This window comes from Rousettus aegyptiacus, unplaced genomic scaffold, assembly GCF_014176215.1.
Source record: "Rousettus aegyptiacus isolate mRouAeg1 unplaced genomic scaffold, mRouAeg1.p scaffold_m13_p_7, whole genome shotgun sequence".
In the NCBI taxonomy this organism is placed as follows: domain Eukaryota; kingdom Metazoa; phylum Chordata; class Mammalia; order Chiroptera; family Pteropodidae; genus Rousettus; species Rousettus aegyptiacus.
The window spans coordinates 106022956-106043548 of NW_023416310.1; the positions used below are offsets into that span (position 1 = coordinate 106022956).

Below are 20593 nucleotides of genomic sequence, written 5' to 3' on the forward strand. Positions count from 1 at the left end.
TGTAGATGTGTTTTTCTTGGGCATATACCTAGCTCAAATCCACATTTACTGTTATCTAAAGTTTTCAAATTAAATATGACAATTAAAATCATTATTTCTGAAGTATATTTGCTCTCTTACATGTCCCCAATATTCTCCTTCCACTTTTTAAAAAATTGAAGTGAAATTCACATAACATAAAATTAACCGTTTTAGTCCCTTGGTATCTGTGGGGGATTGGTTTCAGGACCCCTGAGGATACCAAAATCTGCTGGATACTCAAGTCCCTAACATAAAATGATGGCGATGGTGTGGTATTTGCATACAATGTATGTGCATCCTCCAGTAGACTTGAAATCATCTCTAGATTACTTATAATACCTAATACAATGTAAATGCTGCGTTAATAGTTGTTAATGCTACATTATTTAGGGAATAATTACCACAAAAGAGGTCTGTACATGTTCACTATAGATACAACCATTGTACATAGTACATGTTAGCAACAAAATAACATTTTTTTCTTGAACATTTTTGATTTGAGTTGGTTGAATCCATGGATGCAGAATAAACCCTTGGATATGGAGGGCCAACTGTGTATATTGCATTGGCATTTATTACATTCACAGTATTGTGCAACTGCTGCCTCTGTCTGTTCCAAAACCTTTTCATCACCTCGCATGAAAACTTGCCTTTTAAGCAGTCACTCCCCATATACCTCTCACCTCAGCCCCTGCAGCCATCAGTTTACTTTCTGTCTCTGTGTATTGGCCTATTTTAGATATTTCATATAAACGAAATCAATATGTGACCTTTTGTGCCAGGCTGCTTTCACTTAGCTTGTTTTCAGAGTTCATCCATATATAGCATTTATCAGAACTTTGTTCTTTGTTATGGCTGAATAATCTTTCATTGTGTTTATATGCCATGATTTTTGGTTCCATTCATCCAATAATGAACATTTGTTGTTTTTCCACTTTTTGGCTGTTATGAATAATGCTACTATAAATGTGCGTATGTCTCTTTGTGGACATATGTTTTCATTTCTGTTCAGTACATACCCCTGATTGGAATTTCTGGGTTATGGTAGTTTAACTTTGATTATTTGCCAAGCTGTTTTCCTCAGTGGCTGCACCATTTTATGTCCCCACCATCAATATTCTAGAGTTCTTACTTTTCCATAGCTTTGCCAGTGCTTTATTTTCCATTTTTTTAAATTAAGGTTGTCCTAATGGGTGTGAAGAACTATCTTCTTGTGGTATTGATTTGTATTTCCTCAGTGACCAGTAATGTTGAATATCTTCATGTGCTTGTTGACCATTTGTATATGTACTTTGGAGAAATGTCTATTCATGTGCTTTGTCCTATTAAAATTGGGTTTGATTTTTTGTTGTTGAGTTGTGAGAGTTTTTTATATATTATGGAAATTAAGCCCTTATCAATATATGATTTGAAGTTATTTTCTATCATTTAATGAGTGTCTTTTTACATTCTGGATAATGTTATTTGATTCGCAAAAATTTTTATTTTGATGAAGTCTTATTTATCTGTTTTGTTGTTGTTCATCCTTTTGGTATCAAATTTAAGAATTCTATGCCAAATCTGAGGTCATAAGGACTTATCCCTATGTTTTATTCCAAGAGTTTTATAGTTTTATTTCTTATATTTAGGCCATTGATATCCTTCATGTTAATTTTTGTATAAGGAATGAGGAAGGAGTCTGACCTTATTGTTTTGCATGTAGTAATCCAGATGTCTCAGTACCATTTATTTGTTGAAGAGAATATTCCTTTTCCATTGTATACTGTTGGTGCCATTGTCAAAAATATTGAACATATTTCTGAACGTTTATTTCTAAACTCTCAGTTTTATTCCATTTATATTTCTATTCTTTTGCTAATAATCACTTTGGATTACTGTAGCTTGGTAGTAACTTTTGAATTCAGAATGTATGAGTTCTCTTATTTTTATTTTCTTTTCTAATATTATTTTGGCTGTTCTGTCTACTTGCAGTTCCATATGACTTTGAGATTTGGCTTTTTCATTTCTCCAGAAAGACTTGGAATTTTTATATAGGTGTATTAAATCTGTAGATCACTTTGAGGAATGTTGCTATGTTAAGAATTCAAATCAATAAACATCAGATGTTTTTAAATTCATTTAGATCTTTCATTTCTTTCAGCGTTGTTGTTTTTTGGATGCTGTCGAAAAGTTGAATTTTTTCCATTGTCTCTTTAGATTTTTTATTGCTCTTGTATAGACAGATATTTGAGTGTTGATCTTGTACTCTGCAACTTTGCTGAATTTATTAGCTTTAATAGTGTGTGTGTGTGTGTGTGTGTGTGTGTGAGAGAGAGAGAGAGAGAGAGAGAGAGAGAGAGAGAGAGAGAGAGAATTCTAAGGGATTTTCTGTATGTAGAATTATTTCATCTGCAAGTAAAGATAGTTTTACTTCTACCTTTACAATTTGGATGCCTTTTATTTCTTTTTCTTGCCCTATTGCTCTGTCCAGAACTTGCAGTACAATGTTGAGTAGTTGTAAAAGTATTTTGTTCTTGTTCCGGATCTTAAGGGGAAGGCTTTTAGTCTTTTACCATTGAATATGATATTAGCTGTAGATTTTTCATAAATATCCTTTATTACGTTAAGGAAGTTTCCTTCTAGTTTGTTGAGTGTTTTTATTATGAAAGGGTGTTGAATTTTGATAAATGCATTTTCTACATCTATTGAGGTGATCATGTACTCTTTTCTTGTGTTCTATTATAATGTTCTACATAGATTTTTTTTGATGGTTAACTCTTTTTTTTGTAAGTATACATAATATCACTTATTTATATGTAAGTGTATAGTTTAGTGGCATTAATTACATCTACAGTGTTGCATAACCTTACTGCTATCTACCTTGAAAACTTTATCATTGTCCTCACCATAAACTCTGTACCCATTAAACAATAACTCCCTATTGCTCCCTCCTTCCAGCCCCTGGAAACCTGTATTCGCTTATAGAGATCTCTCAATGAATTTGCCTTTTCTAGGTTACTCATATAAGTGGAATCATACAACATTTGTCTCTTTGTGCCTGGCTTATTTATTTCACTTATCATAATACTTTTAAGATTTATTCATGTTGTAGGGTGTATCAGAACTTTGTTTTCTTTCATAGTGGAATAATCTTCCAGTGTATGGATATACTATAGTTCTTTTTTAATATGGCTCTTTTACAATTGTGGGCTACTTTTGTGTTATGATGGGCGTGCTGAATATTTGGGAAAAAGACTATGTCTTACAGAATCTAAAATATTTGCTATCTGGTCCTTAACAGAAAAAGCTTAACCTCCTGTGTATGTAATCCCAAGAGTTTTTAAATGATCTCATAAGGACAATACTTTCTGATATGTATGTCAAAATATTTTTTCATCAGCACATCTAATATTTTAAGGTTTAATGCATGGAAGCAGTAATTTGTAGTTAAATTAACTACATATACAAGTTAATAGCAAGGATGTTTATAGGTAGTCTGATATTCCCATTTCGGTTAGCATGTCTTCTTGGTTTTCAGAAAAGAGGGTAAAAAGTTCTTCTGTTTTCCCATTATTGTTATAGCATTTTCCATAATATGTTTTGATTACTTCTGTGTGCTGTATACCCTAGTAAACTTAAAACTTCAAGCTTGGGATTTTGTTGTCTTTATTTTGCATCGTTGACGCCACTTACAGTTTCTGTTAAGCAGGTTAAGCAATAAATATTTGCAGGAAGAATGAATGAATATTCTGTGAGATAAATATCTAAGTTATATCTCATCTTGATCTGCAGACAAGAAAGTTAGATTTGTATTTTTGAGATGTAAAAAGAAAATTGGTTGCAGCTTGCTAGAGACTGAATCAGTTGGAGAAAATTATTATACACTCAAGGTACTATTGCCCAAAATTGTTATCTGCCTTTTAACTCATCAAAGTATAGCCTGTAAATAAATATACATTATCTCACTGATTTTGTTTTTGGCCTATGTTTTCACAGATGTGGTTATAAAAGATTAGGGTTAATTCCTGTGGTGAGTAGAAAGATCATTTGAATTCATTTATAAATTACAGAAAGTAGTAATAGTATTTCGTAAGTCTTGTTAAGGGGTTATTTTTAGAAGGGAAATAATGTTAAACCTTTTTTACTATAACATGTAGTATATGATTTAAGCCACACAGAAAAAGAATACTTTGAATAACATTCAGGGTAAAGTTTTAAAAAATTAATCTCCAGAATAGCAAGTGATATCATATTTGTATTTTATAGCAAAACTTGTTTGTGATATGACTATTCAGATGAAAAAAAATTCTACCTTTTCTTCATTTTTGTTATTTCATACTCATTGTTTTGAAATTGAGGGATTAAAAACTAAACATTAGATTATCCTATTAGTTTTTATGATTATATATCCAATATACTATCTGCATTTAACCAAAGTGTTTTAAATTGGCTTTTGTTATAACTTTTCCTGATCAGTACATTAAAAATCTAAAAGGGCTCATTTTTGTAAGATATACATCATACTGGAAGAGCTTTTGACAACTTTTCTTTTAATGTTGCAAAAAAGCTTCTAGTGGTGACCTCAGAATTCTTTAACTCCAGAAGGTAGTTCAGAGCCCATGTCCAACTTTTTTGGAGAGAGCAAGATGGTAGATACCCATACTTTGGGAGTCAGTCAGAATTGAGCTCAACAATTCTCATTGGAAGCTTCGTTTTGGTTTTCTCAGTAGTAAATGGAGGTCATAGTCACCTGGAATTTTTGTGAATCTCTTGTATTATGTGTGAAAGGGCTTGGCACATAGTTAGAAGGTTCTCAGAAACATTTGTTTCTCCTCCTACCTGAGATTTAACTTGTTCCCAGATTTTAAAATATGATAATTTTTCTTTAAAAATTTAAATATTGGCCCCCAAACATTGGGTATTCAAATTATACATATTGCTGATTAGCTCAATATACTTAATCGACTTAGCAGATTGAAGACCATTTGGCTCTTTATATTCATCAAGTCCGTATTTGATCTAGTTTGTTCACCAGAAACTTTGGATGCAGAATTTCCATAAATCCAACAGGTTTAGTTTTGAGAATCTAAGAAATGTAGGTAAACTATGGATTATACTGTTTTTTCTACTTTTATATCTTTTTTTTTGGGGGGGTTGGTTATTTGTGTTATTTACTTTTTCTTGTTTATGTTTGTTTGTTTTTTTGTTATTTTTTCTTGGTCCCTACATATTTGTATCAGGAGCTTCTTAGCACACATAGCTTTCTTTTCTCAGCTGCTATTTTTGTACTTGTGCCATCTTTGCTTTTGTGTGGGAATCAGATCTTACACCGTTGAAGGAGACTAGTTAAATTTCTGGAACATTTTAGTAGACTTGGCAACTGGAGGACAAAGTGCCCATTGGCTGTGGTATTAAATGTGTAACTTTAACAGATGCTTTGCAGATTTGTGTATTCAAACTTTATTTTTGCATCATTGCATGTTATTTTCCCACCTACGTGTATTTAAAGTTGGCTTATGTTCTAAGGATTGAAGTTGAAGATAAAAACTTGCACATTTACAGTAGTTGATTTTTCATTTGTTCGTTCGTTCGTTCGTTCATTCATTCATTCATTCATTCATCCATCCATCCATTCTTCAATAAATATTGAGCATTAACAGTGCCAGGCAGGAAATACAGCATTAGTAAAGCACAGGGGTCTGCCCCCCATTTATCTTTCAGTTGGGGGAGGGTGTGGGGGCAAGACAAATATTAAACAAGTAATTTCACAATAGTTATATAATTGCAATTAAACTGAGGACCAGAAAGAGAGAACGTATTAAGGAATTTTGAGTATGCATGCTAGGGAGACCTGATCTAGTTTAGGGCTCCAGGGTGGGGGGTGCTTCCCTAGGAAAGTGACATGGGGACTGGGATCCAAGGATTGAATATAAGTTAATTTGGGCGTAGAAGAGGCTGGGAAGGTGAAAGAAAATTAAAAGAGCATTTTAGGCAGAAGGACCAGCTAGAGTAAAGGCCAGAGGGAGCTAGAGTGGTTTTAGTAACTTTGCAAAGGCTCTTGAGTTTATGATTAAATCTTGGGCATCCTGAAGGTTTACCATTCAGATTTCTTGTATTTAAAATTCAGTATTTGACTGTGTTCACATCAGTATGGGTAAGAAGAAACTCTTTACACCAGATTTTTCTTTCTAGACTCTCTCAAACTACCTTTTAAAGAAATATTTATCTTTTTTGTTTCCTGCTTGAAAATGGCATCATTTATTAAATTTGTAACATTTATATGCTTTAAATTTAAAAGGATTTATAGTAAAAAGTTTTTAAATTACCTGGTCTTCCTCCCTGGCAGTTAGTTATCAGTATCTTGTGTGTTATCCTTTTAGATATTTTATGCATATGTAGACAAATGTATATAATCTATTCTACGTTTTTTTTTTTTTTCCCCCTATGGTAGCACACTATACAACTTTCTGTACCTTTGCTTTTTTCCACCTGTTATATCTGATAGATCATTCTATATCTGTACATAAAGAACTACTTCATTCATTTTTATGGCTGTTAAGTGATTATTGTTTGCAAGTACTGTAATTTTGGTCCTTAGTGATAGATGTTAGTTTCTCATCTTTTGCTATTACAAACAGTGCCACAACTATTAACTCTGTGCATACCTCATTCTGTAATTGAGTACGTCATGTACATATGTATCCACAGGGTGAATTTTTTTTTTCTTTTAACAAATACTTATTAAACACCTGCATTGTCTTAAGTTTAGTTAATGATTGAGCAGATTTTGAGTATTTAGTAAGTGTTGGAGCTTTAAAAACGAGTAAGACAAAAAATGAATAAAAAATAAGATATTGTCTTTGTCCTTGAGACCTAGAATCTGGAGTTAATATCAGTGTAATGTGTGAAGTGCTAATAATAAGAGGCATGCACAGAGGAATGCAGAGCCTTAAGTAGAGGTAAAGTGGACCCAAAGAAAACGTATGCCTGGCCCAAAGAGAAGCTTCTTAGAGCCAGAGCCAGGAGGAAAAAGGAGGCATGCCTTTGATAGATGGAAAAGCAGAATCAAGGACTCAGGTGTAACACTGTAAGATTTTGGTATAACTGCAAAGTATCAATTCTGTGATGCAGGATTAGTAAAGGTGAAGTCAGGAAGGGTTTCATTTGTCCAGCCTAAGAACATGGACCTTGTTTGGTTTTTCACTTTTTAGCTTAAAATGAAATTTCATGTAGAACAGTTTAAAACAGGAGAAGGATGGAGCTGCTTTGATTTGAGGTAGAGAGCAGTCAGGTTTTCTTCTCAATCTCTTGGGCAGCCCCAAGGGACTCTCCAGAACACTATCTCTGAGGACACAATTGAAGCTACTCTGGGAGGGACTTTCAATAGAAGGATTTTGAGAACCCAGGAGGGAGAGATAACCTAAACCAATAAATGTAAAATGTAGCAGGTCTTTGTTCAACCTTGCTTCATTATAACGTCAATAAAGGAACTTAACTCTTGTTTATACCAATTAGCCTTCAGTGAAATTAGTTTCATTATATGTTATTTAGCTTAAAGTTGCAGAACCTATCGACTGCATTAAGTGAGGACTTTACATTTTTAGAGGTGGAAATCACTTGGTATGACATGTATAGAGGAGGGCAAGGGGGAAGGAAACCAATCACTTATGTTTGGGCTGTTCTGGAACTGTTATTTCTGTTCTTTAGAATAGTCTATTAAGAGATAATTAATATTTATTTTAAAAACAATCCTTTTAGAGATTCATGTTGAAATAATATGAGTGAAATGATATAATTGGGGATTCGTTTTAAAATAATCTAGGTAGGGGGGCCGTGGAATGCAAGTAGTAGGTAAAAAGTGGATGGAGTTATAAATGAACAAAGTGGCATGAACTGATATTTGTTGCAATGAGTAATGGTTGCCAAGAAATTCATTGTACTGTTTTTTGCTTTTGAATGTATTTGACTTTTTCCATGAAAAATTTTTTTAAAAGTTCTGAAGATAAATTTTTTAAGACTAAGCGACATTACTTTTATTTTACTGATTGATAATTATGAATCAGAAAATAAGTATAGTGCCGAGACTGAGATATGTATTTTTAAATGTGTTGAAAAACTAATTTCAAAGTATATGTGAAAATGTCCTATCATTTTTCTAGTGCTTTTCTTGGAAGGAAACTTTCTTTTTAGTTATTTAAATATTCAGTTACAGTGTTATACCTAAATATTCTTTTAAAACTAAGACTTTTTAGTGAGTAATTATGAGGAAAAATGAGTAATTATGGTTTTTTAATATCTTCAGGTGATTTGACGAGTGAATTTCTACTGTAGTTAAAACCTGTATTAGTAATCAAGGGTAAACAGATTAATTTACTTAAGTTTGAGTTGCTTTGGAAATAGTTTTTATTTATTTAGAAAGCTTTGTTCTAATCCTGGCTAATGTGACTGGCATTTTGAGTCAAGTCCTACAACCTACATATTTGAATACTTATAGTACTTCTGATAAGATTTAATGAGCTAATATCAAGTGAGTATTACATCCATTTTATAGGTGAATTCAAAGGGAATTAATGCACAAGAGTGTATATCGTTTGGGTATAGGCAATAAACACTATTGTAAAGCCTTCATAGGACCTGGACTATCTCCGTTTATTGGAAGGTTGAGCATCCCACTAGAATTAAGGCTGTTATATTATTATAAAGTTGGAGAACGATTCAGCTCTTGAGATGGACTTGGTTTTTTGATGGAGAGATTATGTTTTAATCATTTCTGTAGCCCCAGGACCTAGTGTAGCCTGTTCCTCAGTAAATAGTCTTTGAGTAAATGAAAGTGTTATTTTGCTAGTTTATTATAGTTTAGCTTTATAAAAAGATTGCCACAAAAAAAAATGTACAAAAAAACTCTCTTGTCCTTGTGAGTCATATTCTCTTGTATTCTCCCTGTTGAGGCAGTAAGTGACTTGGAGTTACTATCGAGGGACTTCAGAGACCTGGCACAGATGGATCACAGAGACCCTGAAGTGTCGTAACTGTCTGGATGACCACAGGCTTATCTTTGACTTAGGGTTATCAGTTATTTAAGTCATAAGCTATGGGTGAATTGCAAAAGTAACATACGCTAGTCCTTTGAGTGCCTATTTTGTGCTGGAATTGTGCCAGACCCTCTGTAGACATTTATTTCTAATTATATTATTTCCATCTTGAAAATGAAGGACTTGAAGTTCATTGAGGTTCAAAGTTAAGTAACTTGTCTGAAAAATTTATAACCAGGATCTATTCATACCTAGTTTTGTAGAGCACTACAGCCTGTGCTCAAATTCTTGTGTCCTGGACCTTTCCATGGTACGAGAGGGATGTGAATGTATGATATTAAGACTGGAAAGACAGCATGGCTTTAGGGAAGAGGCACCAGAATAGAAGGCCAGATGTTCTAGTCTTTTGTTGGAATCATTCAGTTCCTGTATAACAAACAGGTAACTGCTACAACAGTTTCTTTTGTTGCCTGAAGCCAGAGAGTATAGCTGTCCTCCCTCCTTTAAACCTCCTGAGGGTAATAGAGGGCTGCACCTTCTCAGGCTTGTTTTCTGCGTTGTCACCAGACCTGTTTTATTGTGGGTTTGAGGATTTCTAAGGCTTAAGCCAAAGGCCTGGGCTAGCAGGGAGTGCCTTGGCCTGCAGGTTTGTGTACTACCTCTTTAGCTGGCTATCTTCTGAGCAGCTAATTTATGCTCCAGGCTGGACTTTGTTGATAGACTCCTAGTCTCATCCTTCCTTATATTGAGTTTCCATGATCAAATGTAGCTCTGCTTTCCAGTCTTCATTGGACCAATTCTCTCCTTTTCTGTCTTTTCCCAAGACTTCAGTGATCCCCTTTGATCAATTGTCCAGACTTTCTCTCTAATTTGTTGTTCCTGGGACCTATCTAGTAAGCAAGGGTCATTTTTTTCTTACAAAGTAACAATTTTACATAATAACCTTTAGTCTTTTGCCTTAGATTGCCACAGGTTAAAATTACAGTACTGCCAGAGATCTCTGTCTAACCATTCCTTGGTAGATGTGCTTATCTGGATCCCTGGTCCCATTTTCTTCTCAGCAAAAGTTAAAAGATAGGCTCTGACTTCCTGTACCAGGTAGAGAGGGTTGGTGGGAGGAGATGTCAAGAATTTGGGTTCACTTCTGTATTCTGTGGTTGATGTGAAAAAGAGTAGGGGTCAAAGATGCTAGCCTCCAATTCCTGGTTTTTGCTACAGGGCTCTAGACCTCTGGCAAGGTCACAAGGTCACAAGAGCCCCTCTTTTCTGTTTCCTTGTCTGAAATATGAGATAATAAAATATTCTGTCTATAAATATGAGATAATAAAATCTGTGCTGCCTGCCTCACCTGGTTGTTTTTAAGATTCAGGTGCTATAATAGATGTTAACAGAGTTTTGACAACTAGACTACTTGCATGCATTTATTAGATTCTGTGGCTGTGAGGGAGGTAGAAGTAATGCATAAGCTTATGGTAGTAGTTTACTACAACGTACAATTCTAGAGTTGAACATTTCATTTGCAGTTTTTAGACTGGGAAAATCACAGTGCTTGCAAGGTGGAATTGTAATCACCAACTAAAAATAACCACGATTTATTATTGATGGCCTGTACTAGATGAAGAATAATCAAAGTGTATTCAACATTTGTTCAGTTGATATACCTCCTACCAAATAGGAGACAGTATTATCCTACTTTTACAAGTCAAGAAACAAGCTCAGAGAGGTAAAGTAACTTTCATAAATCTCACAGGTGGTTAAGGGCAGAGCAGGAATTATGCCCATGCATTTCTAGTATAACACAGAACTGTAATGTTGGCATAGGGAATATGCTTTAGTGTGTATAATTTATCATTTAATTATAAGCAAATGAAATGAATGTTAAGGATTAAGACTTTAAAGACTTAGTGATTTACAAATGCACAGAATAGTGTGGACATTTATATTCTTACCTTGCTTATCCCATAGTCTTGGATAAATCATTTGGCCCCTCTGTCTTTCTCATTCTTTGTTTGGGAATAGATCCTTCAAAGACGACATTCATTTTCAGTCATAGTATATTGTTAGTCTTGCTATTAGATTTAAGCTGGCCTGAAAGAAAAGGAGATGATCTGTAAAAATTTTAGGTTTGATAATGTTTTTTTTGACTTAGTGTGTCTACATATTCTTATCATGTGTTGTAGTTTCCTTAATAAAAATGATCCAAGACAAGTCCTTAGTAGCAGGGGCAGTAGCTGCATCTCTAAAATGATTAGTATGCAAGATGGCAGTTCAGCACTCCCAAAGGGCAAGGTGTATGGGAGTGGAGTAGGTTGAGTGGGGAAGGGTTCCTTCAACCTAGGTTCTGAAGGAAACATGGGACAGATTTAGATGTGGCATAATGCAGGAGAGCACTCTGAGGCAGGAGAGGTGCAGTAGGAGGGAGTATGTAGTGCAGATTACATTCTGGTTAGATTTTAAAGTGTGGAAAGAGATTTTGTAGGAAGTAAGATGGGGTGGGCAGATTGTGGCCAGTTTATGGAGGCCCTTGAATACCGTTTGGGTAAGTATATGTACTTGATTTTTAAGAAAGATAGTAACAGCATTGGAATTATGCTAAATTGTGTTTCTATTTAAACATTATTTTTAAGGTCAGTTATTTGGAATTTGAAATAGTTTTCAATAAAAAGTGTTAATGGAGGTTGTGTACCTATGCTGTCATTAATTCTTAAAGTAATTGAAATTATGAACCTTTGCAAAGAAATACAGTGAATAATATAACAGCTGCCTTTTAAGTTGTTACTATTTGCCAGGCACTTTATAACAACTTTATGAAGTATGGTTCCAGGTAGCCTATGCTTTTAACCATTATGTTGTACTCTCTCTGAAAATAATGGTTTCATACTAATACTTAAGATAAAAAATAAAATCCTTAAATGTTGCTACTTAGGGTAAAATCAGGCTCGAAAGAGGAGGAAAAACAGGCTTCTAATTTCAAGGTTTTTAAATAAGCTAACACCTGCAGTGCTTACACATTAACAGCTCTTGGCATTTTTCATATTAATGTGTTTCCATATTAGCTTTCAATAGCCCTTTGAAGTGGGTGCTATTGTCCCTGTTTTACAGATGATGAAAATGAGGCACAGAGACAGCACATTCAGATTCTCTCAAGACAGTTCAGAGGACGTAATGCTGATTTTTTTGGAGTGCATTTTTCTCACTATTGCTAGGAAATTCTGTCCTGTTGCATTTCTCTATACTTTATTTTGACCTACAAAGGAAATGTGTATTAAATTTTACTTAAAAATATCGTGCAAGATACACCAAAAACTATGGAATCGGACACTTAAAAATGGTTAAAATGATGATTTTTGTGATATGTGACTTTGATATCAAAGAAAATCAATCTTAAAAAACTATGTGCATAATACATGTTCAGTGTAGAAGAATTAGAAAATGTAGATAAGCCAAAAAATCACTTGGCATATCCAGAGATCCAGGTATTTTCATTTTGACCTGTATCTTTCCAGATTTTTCCTAAGGTATATTTGCATATGAAAATGTATGTTTATATAAAATTGAATATCATTGTATACATACTTTTTTGTCCCCTTTTTTTTCACTTAGCAATACATGTGTGTGTAAAATTTCCGTAAAGTGTTCCAATGCATGTATAGATGTTTTATCATTTTTTTAGACAAGTGTCTGACATCTAGGTTATTTCTCTTTCTCAGCCATTTAAAAAATGATGAGACTAAGGTACATTTAAAATATTGCTTGTCTGAACTATACATGTTCTAAACTAAACTGTTCCTGAGAAAAGGCTGTTTGCAAAGCAGAATATATGTTGACAGCTACAGAACAATTTCAGTGGCTTTGCTTTTGTGAATAGACTTTTTAAAGTTAGTTGTATTTCATTGAGGGAATATTTGGATTTTCAAAATGTTTAGGGGAATATGAGTTATACTTAAATATTGTGGAAAATTGATTTGTAAAGTGTAGAATCCTACATAAAGAAAATTCTGATTTATGTTCTGGGAATTAGACTGGCGCAATGTAAAAAACGTTTTTACTGGAGTCAGATTTGAATCCCTTAATTGCTATTTTGATACAAATTTTGTGAACCTGGGCAAATGACTTAATTTCTGCCTCTATTTTCTTAGCCATTATATGGAGAAAAATACCCTCCTGGCCTATCCTTAGAAGCTAGATGCTCTGGGGTTCTGAGAAAATTGTTCAGCACACCTGATTCTTATTGTGCCCAAATGTAGCTGGCCAGATCACTACACTTATTTTGTATAGTTATTTTGCTTAGCAATCACTTGATCTGTGATGTGGTTGAGATGCATTTTAACCACACTTAAGTTCTGATGAATGAAACGTAGGATGGAGATACTCTTTACTTTTTTTTTAATTAATATTTAGGCGAGGCAACCTTTGGTTGACCTCACAGATTGCAAGGACCTTGTCAGTTTACAATCCCTTATTTTTTATTTTTTTACACCTAAAGCACCTGGTCTTCCTAGGTGGTCTCCTATCCACGTACTAACCAGGCCCAATCTTGCTTAGCTTCCGAGATCAGACGGGATCGGGCTTGTTCAGGGTAGCATGGCCGTAGACAGTTTTCTTTGTTTTTATTTTTGTCTACCTTTGAAGAGAGGTAGGATCCCTAGAATGATATTGAATACTCACACATGGTTATGAATGCTTTGATTGAAAATACCCAGGGATGTTTCAAATGTTGGGAGCAGGTTTCCATTTTCACTTGTGCTTAGTTAGGAAGGTTGAAGTTAGAGCTGAGAGAGGCTTCAGAGAGGAACGTTGATCTGTGATCCTCCCCCAAATCTAGGGTTACTGCATAGCTTTGCAGAAAACCAAATTTGTTAGTGTACCTAATGTCTGAGTTAGTCTAAGCCCCCATGATGAATAAATTTTGGGGAAAGTGATAACTCCCATTGTGCTAAAATATTTGTTTTGAATAGCCAGAGTGTATACCTTTTCCAAAATCTGGATATGTGAGAGACTAATTGGTAATCTGAAGGCTGCTTACTGAACTATAGCTTCAAAATTTTTAATAGTCTTTTACTAAATTCTAATGTGCTATCCTACTTCTGTTCCAAATTTAATGGTATTGCCCATTCCCAAACCAGGGAGTTTTGGGGAAAAAGACTGATTGTTGGCCATCTTTGAAGTAAAGACCTTAATGTAGATGTGTTTAAATATAACATTTATCTTTTTAAGACAAATGAACGTTTCATGGATTAAGGACCCATAAATTTTTTTTTTTAAGGAATAAATTTGACATGTAACATTGAGTAAGTTTAAAGTGTACAGCATGTTACTTAGGTGCATTTATGTATATATATATATATAGAGAGAGAGAGTAATATAATTACTAATGTAGTGATAGCACATTATATAATTATAGCACAATATTATTGTCTACGTTCATTATACCGTTCATTAGATGTCTATGGCTTATTTACTACATGTTACAAGTTTGCACTCTTAAATACCAGTCACTCTTATCCCCACTCTGCCCATTCTCTGGTAATCACCTTTTTACTCTTTTTTACAGATTTAATTTTTAGATTTCATATATAAGTGCTTTCATACATTACTTGTCTCTGTCTGACCTGTCTTGCTATAGTGTGCTCAAAGGACCCATAAGTTTTGACAAGTGCTAAAGTTGTCAGAATAAGGCACCTAATTTTGCTGCTTAGGAAATGGCTCATTGTAGCCTGTTTCAGTTCATTTAACATGTTTTTCTTTTATTGAACCTGTATTTTGTCCTAGATAATGGAGATACAAAAGCGAATGACTGATACCTTGTCCTCATGAACTTAAAGACTGGTGGAATAGATAACCATAAATTGGATACACAGTATAATGATGAGCTAAGAGATCGGTATAGGATATAATGGAGAGGTACTGGGTCCAGCCAAGGGATAGGAGATGATGGGATCTTCCTGAAGGGACCTTGAAGAAAGAGAGGAATTCCAGGCAGAAAAGAGATGGAAGGATAAAGAGCATGATCTGAAAGGGTACCTGTAGACACTTGTGTAAGCTTTTGAATTGGGCAATAGTGAAATAAGAGATTGAAAACAAATAGTACGTAGGTCCTAGCCTTATTTCTCAGGAAGGAGCCACCTGTTCTTACCCTGACTGTCATTATGGAAGTTTGTTTGAAAAGTTTGTTTCAAATAATAAAGCTAGTGACTTTCTTTCCCCACCCCTATTTTAGCAGCTGTGGTATTTTATTTTGCTAATTTCTCTCCTCCAAAGAGGCTGTGAACTCTCAGGGGACTTGTTTGTTTCATACTTCAGTTATCAGCCACTCAGAATAGTTATAAAATGCTTATATGTAAGGAAAAATAATTTTCTTGAAAATAAGTTTACTGTAAGACAGAGAGTGAGTCTTTCATAATTTTCACTCTAGAAATCATCCTTTTACCACTTTCCAAACTTAGTAAATACTTGAGTGAATGAGTGATTTCACATGAATTACTTAAATTTTATCAACTCAACAAACATCTGAGCATCTACCACTATTTGACACCTAGGAAGACAGAGATAAGACAGTAGTTTCTATTAAGTGGCCTACGATTTTTTAGTATTATTAAAACATCCTCAAGTGACTATAGCAGAGAAAAGGGAGAAATTTAAAAACCTGTTTAGCTAGTTTTACTTCTTTATATCTTTTTAACCTATATTGCATACAACAGTTAACAGGATTAAAGAAAGTTTAAAAGGAGGGGAAAACCCACCAGAGTTCTATACATAACAATTAAAATTTGCTTATTTTTTGTTACACACATTTAATTTTTTCATAGTGGTAATAACATCTTTAACCTGTTTCCCATTTAGAAAAAAGAGTACAGTTTGCTGCCAGTGTTAATTTTACATTAACACACTCTTTGAGGCTGAAGCAAATCTGACTGGTTTTAAATGTGAAAATAAAATATAAAAACTGTTCTTGGAGTTATTTCTAAATAGAACTTGTTTCTAATCCTAACATAAGAAATGTATACATAAATCGAATTCATGACATCAATCTTTAGCTAACAACTTCGAGAATGATGTTAACATCATGCATAGGAATGCTGCATTTTCTAGGATTTGACATTTGCAGCCATTTGCAGCGATCAAGAATTACTGTATTTTGTAAATGGAAATACCACTACTAAAAACAGAAAGCTATAAATAGGATGATGACATTTGTTTCCAAAGACTGTCGAGATATTTTGCAGCAAACTTTGGGGATAAGGTTAGGATTGTAATCCATGAGTCATCTCAGGTTAAACACTACAGCCACAAGCTCCATTGGTGAGTCTTCTTGGGGAAAATAAGAACTGGTTTAAATAAAAGTTTTGCATTTTGACTTTTAATGCTTTTTTGACTTCCATGGTAATTTTGAATGACTTTAATAAACCAGCAAATTGTTCTACATTTCCTTGGCCATCTTATAGTTTCGGTTAGTTTTTATCTTCACTTTTGTTGTTATAGTTAAAGATGCAGAGAAAATGGTATAGTCTTTAGCCATTCTCCTTCTTTTGGATTGTTTTCTTAAAATGGAATCCCAGGTATGTGAGTATTACATCAAAAGGTATTGCCATGTTTCTCTCCAAGAGGTGATACTAAAATTGATTAGACCGTAGGGGTAAGTTATTTACAAGAACTTTGCTGTTTCTTCCCTACCCCCCACTGAGAATATGAAGGAAATTGACTCTGTTGGTCAAGTGATTTTTCACAGGGCCTAAAAAAAGAATGCATTTCTATGCCTCAGGACTTAGTCCTCAGATGCCTTTTTCTATCTGTACTCACTTTTCTTGATGACCTTTTGTTTGAACCCTCATGCCTCCCAAATTTCTATATCTTTAATTTGGACCTCATCTCAGAATTCCAGAATCAGACATACAATGACTTTTCCACTAGGTTGTTAAATTGAAGTTTTATACTTAAATTGTTCAAAATCAAATTCAAGATGTTTCTTCCCCAAACCTACTTCTACAGTATTCTCTTATCATCGGGGATACGATACCTTCCAAGACCCCTAGTGGGTACCTGAGATCTTGAATACTGCCCAACCCTATATACCCTATTTTTTCTTTACATACATGCCTTTGATAAAGTTTAATTTATAAATTAGGCACGGTAAGAGAATAACAACAGCCATAATAAAATGGAACAGTTATAATATACCATAATAAAAGTTATGTGAATGTGGTCTCAAAATACCTTACTGTACTCACCCTTCTTGTGATGACATGATCTCATATGGTGCCTTCGTAATGAGATGAAATGAGGTGAATGACTTAGGCATTGTCATATAGCGTAAGCTACTACTGACCTGATGATGCTACATAAGCTTTCTGGCTTCCTGATGGCATATTGGAATTACCAGCATCACTAATCTTGCTTTTGGAGGCTATTAATAAGTAAAATAAGGGTTACTTGAATACAAGCACTTGCAGTGCCTCAATGGTCAATTTGATAACAGATGGCTACTAGTGACTAATGGGCAGGTAGCTTATATAGCATAGTTATGATGGACAAAGGAATGATTCATACCCTGGGTGGGATGAACAGTACACATTTTAAAACTAATTGTTTATTTCTGGAATTTTCTATTTAATATTTTTGGACCTCAGTTGACAGGGCAACTGAAACTGGAAGGGGAAATCGCAGGTAATGGGGGACCACTGTAGTCTTCTCCATTTTTAGTAAATGACAACTCACATCTTTCCTGTATTTAAGGCACAAGCCCTTAGAGTGATCCTTGACTTCTCTCTTTCTGTAGCACCCATATCTACTCCATCAGCAAATTTCATCGGCTCTTCTTACTTCTCACCCCTTTGGCAATTCCAGATTGGTTCATATAATTGTTTTATCTTACCTGGATTATTATTGTAATAACATTCTAAGCATGTCTCTGTGCTTCCACCCCAAACCCCTAAGGCTATTTTCAGGTTGGCACCCAGAGTGCTCCTTTTAAAATATCAACCCTATACTCGCTTTGGCAGCACATATACTAAAATTGGAACAATACAGAGAAGATTAGCATGGCCCCTGTGCAAGGATGACACGCAAATTTGTGAAGTGTTAACATATTTTTAAAATGAAGAACATCCTTTAGAATAAATATTGCTATGTTATCTACACCAAAATGAAATAAAATGTCAACCCTTCAAAGGCATCTTTCTACTCAGAGAAAAAGGGCATTATAAAGCATAGATCTATCCTGTCCCTGAATCATTTCTCTGACTTTATTTCTTCCTCTTTTACTTGTTCACTCTGTTTCAGCCATATTGACTTTCTTGCTGTTCTTTTGAAAAATACTAAAGTTATGTTCTTTCTTTGTGATCTCTGATGTATTTTATTATTCAGTTCAGAATATTTTTAAATTTTTATTATGACTTATTCTTTGACCTAAGGATTATTTAAAAGTATACTTGTTATTTTCCAAACAAATATTCTAGTTATATTTTTTGTAATTAATTGCTAATTTAATTACATTATGGACAGAGACTATGTTCCAAGTGATTCCAGTCCTTTCAGATTGGTTGAGATGCACTCTATGGCCCAGTACATGCTGAATACTCAGATATTCCCTGTGCTTGGAAAAAATTTAAGTTCCATAATTAGAGTGTAGGAATTTATATATATTCATTAGGTCCGATTGGTTAGTCATGATGAAATTTTCTAAATGCTTAGAAATGCTGTGATTTTTATTTTTTCTTATTTGGTAATTACCAAGAGAGGTTTATTTACACTATGATTATAATTTTTATCTTTTCTTGTAGTTCCGCCAATTTTTGCATTTTATATTTTGAGGCTATTTATTAGAGGCATACAATTTTAAACATTGGGGTTTAAATTTACCATGTTATTTTGTGCTGTCTTGTTTTTTTTCCCCCTTTCCTTGCCTTTTAGACTTAAAATTTTTTTTCATTTTTCCTTTTATGTCCCCCCAGCCCCCTTCAAATTTGAATTATATATTTGATTTCATTTAGAAGTAACCCCAGAAATTACAACAGGCCTCCCTAACTTTTCAGTATTTAAAATTCCCATTACCTTCTTCTCCATAGTTAATATGTAAACCTTACAGACACTTAAACTCATTTACACATTTACTCCTTTGTTTTGCACATTTCAGATCTGAGATGATTTCCTTTTGTCTGAACTATATATTTTAGAATTTTCTTTCCTGAGAGTCTCCTGGTGGTTAACTCTCAATTTTGGCTTGCCTGTAACTGTGTTTTTAGCTCTCAAAAGATACTTTTGCTGGATAAAGAATTTTGGATTAGTGTATATTTTCTTATGCTACATTGAAAATATCACTCCACTGTCTTCTGACTTCCATTATTGCTGGTGAGGTCAGTAGTTGGAAATTAGCAAGTACCTTCTGCCTTAGAGGGTAATGTGTCTTTTTCCCCTTGGTTGTGTTTAAAGACTTTTTTTTCTTTTTTTCTTTTTTTGCAGGGCAGGAGGGTTGGTTTTCTTTATAATATTTTGATGTGTCCAGGTGTCATGATTAGTTGGTCTCCTTGAATCAGTGAATTAGTGACTGTTTAGTTCTGTTGAATTCTTAGCCAATTTTTGCTATTAATCCTCTGCCTCATTCTCTTCTGTCCTACGACTCTGATTAAGTGTATAGTTGGCCCTTGTCATTGTATCTTCTTACCTCTTATGTCTCCTACCTTTCTTCATTCCGTTATATATTTAATTACATGTGTAGATACATATATGGATATGTGCATCTCTTCCTGTTCTTGTGTGTGTAATAAAATAAACATAACAATTTATCCTTATAATCATTTTAAAGTGTACAATTCAGTGACATTAAATATATTCACAGTGTTTACAAACATCACTATCTAGTTCCAGATTTTTTTTATCACCCCAAACTGAAACGCCATACCCCTTAAGCACTCATTCCCACTTCTTCTTCCTTTAAATTTTCCTTTTTGAGGGGGTTTTTGTATATATATATTTTTAAAGGCTGTTATGCCTAATTGGAATATTAGCTCCGTGAGGGCAGTTTTTGTCTGTTTAGGTAACTGCTGTATTCTCAAGATATAGACAATGCTTGGATATAGAAATGTTTCAGTAAATAACTTTCTTGAATGGCTGAGTAATTATTCTGAGAAGGATGTTTCATAGAAATGGCTATACTGTTTATAAAGCTCACTAGTGATGATGGTAGCATCATAACTGTGTCATGAAAAGGTCATATTTACGTTAGAAATTTAGTTTCCTCTTCCAGAAAATGGACTAATACTTCCAACCTTGCAGTATTACTGTGTTAATAGTAATAATATAAGTATGATACCAATCTGTTTTCTGTCTCTGTATTTGCCTATTCTGGATATTTCATATAAGTGAACTCATATAATATGTGGTCCTTTGTGACTGGCTTTTTTCATTTAGCATTTTTAATATTCATGCACGTAATAGCATGTAGCAAGCACATTTCTTTTTATTGATGAATAGTATTCCATCGTATAGATATATCACATTTATCCATTTATCAGTTTGATGGGCATTTGGTTTGTTTCTGCTTACTTTTTGGCTATGATGAGTAA

At 34.0% G+C, this 20593-nt stretch overlaps 1 protein-coding gene, 1 non-coding gene and 1 pseudogene across 9 annotated transcripts in view; 2 read left to right on the plus strand and 1 right to left on the minus strand.

Annotated features, from left to right (window-relative positions):
- NSD1 (nuclear receptor binding SET domain protein 1) overlaps positions 1–20593 on the plus strand; it is a 134783-nt gene that overhangs the window by 23083 nt on the left and 91107 nt on the right. The gene's annotated exons all lie outside the window — the stretch shown is intronic.
- Positions 13510–13628, minus strand: LOC118606199 (annotated as a pseudogene).
- LOC118605836 lies at positions 18020–18122 on the plus strand. Its single transcript, XR_004952246.1, has one exon. It is a non-coding gene; the product is annotated as a U6 spliceosomal RNA (small nuclear RNA).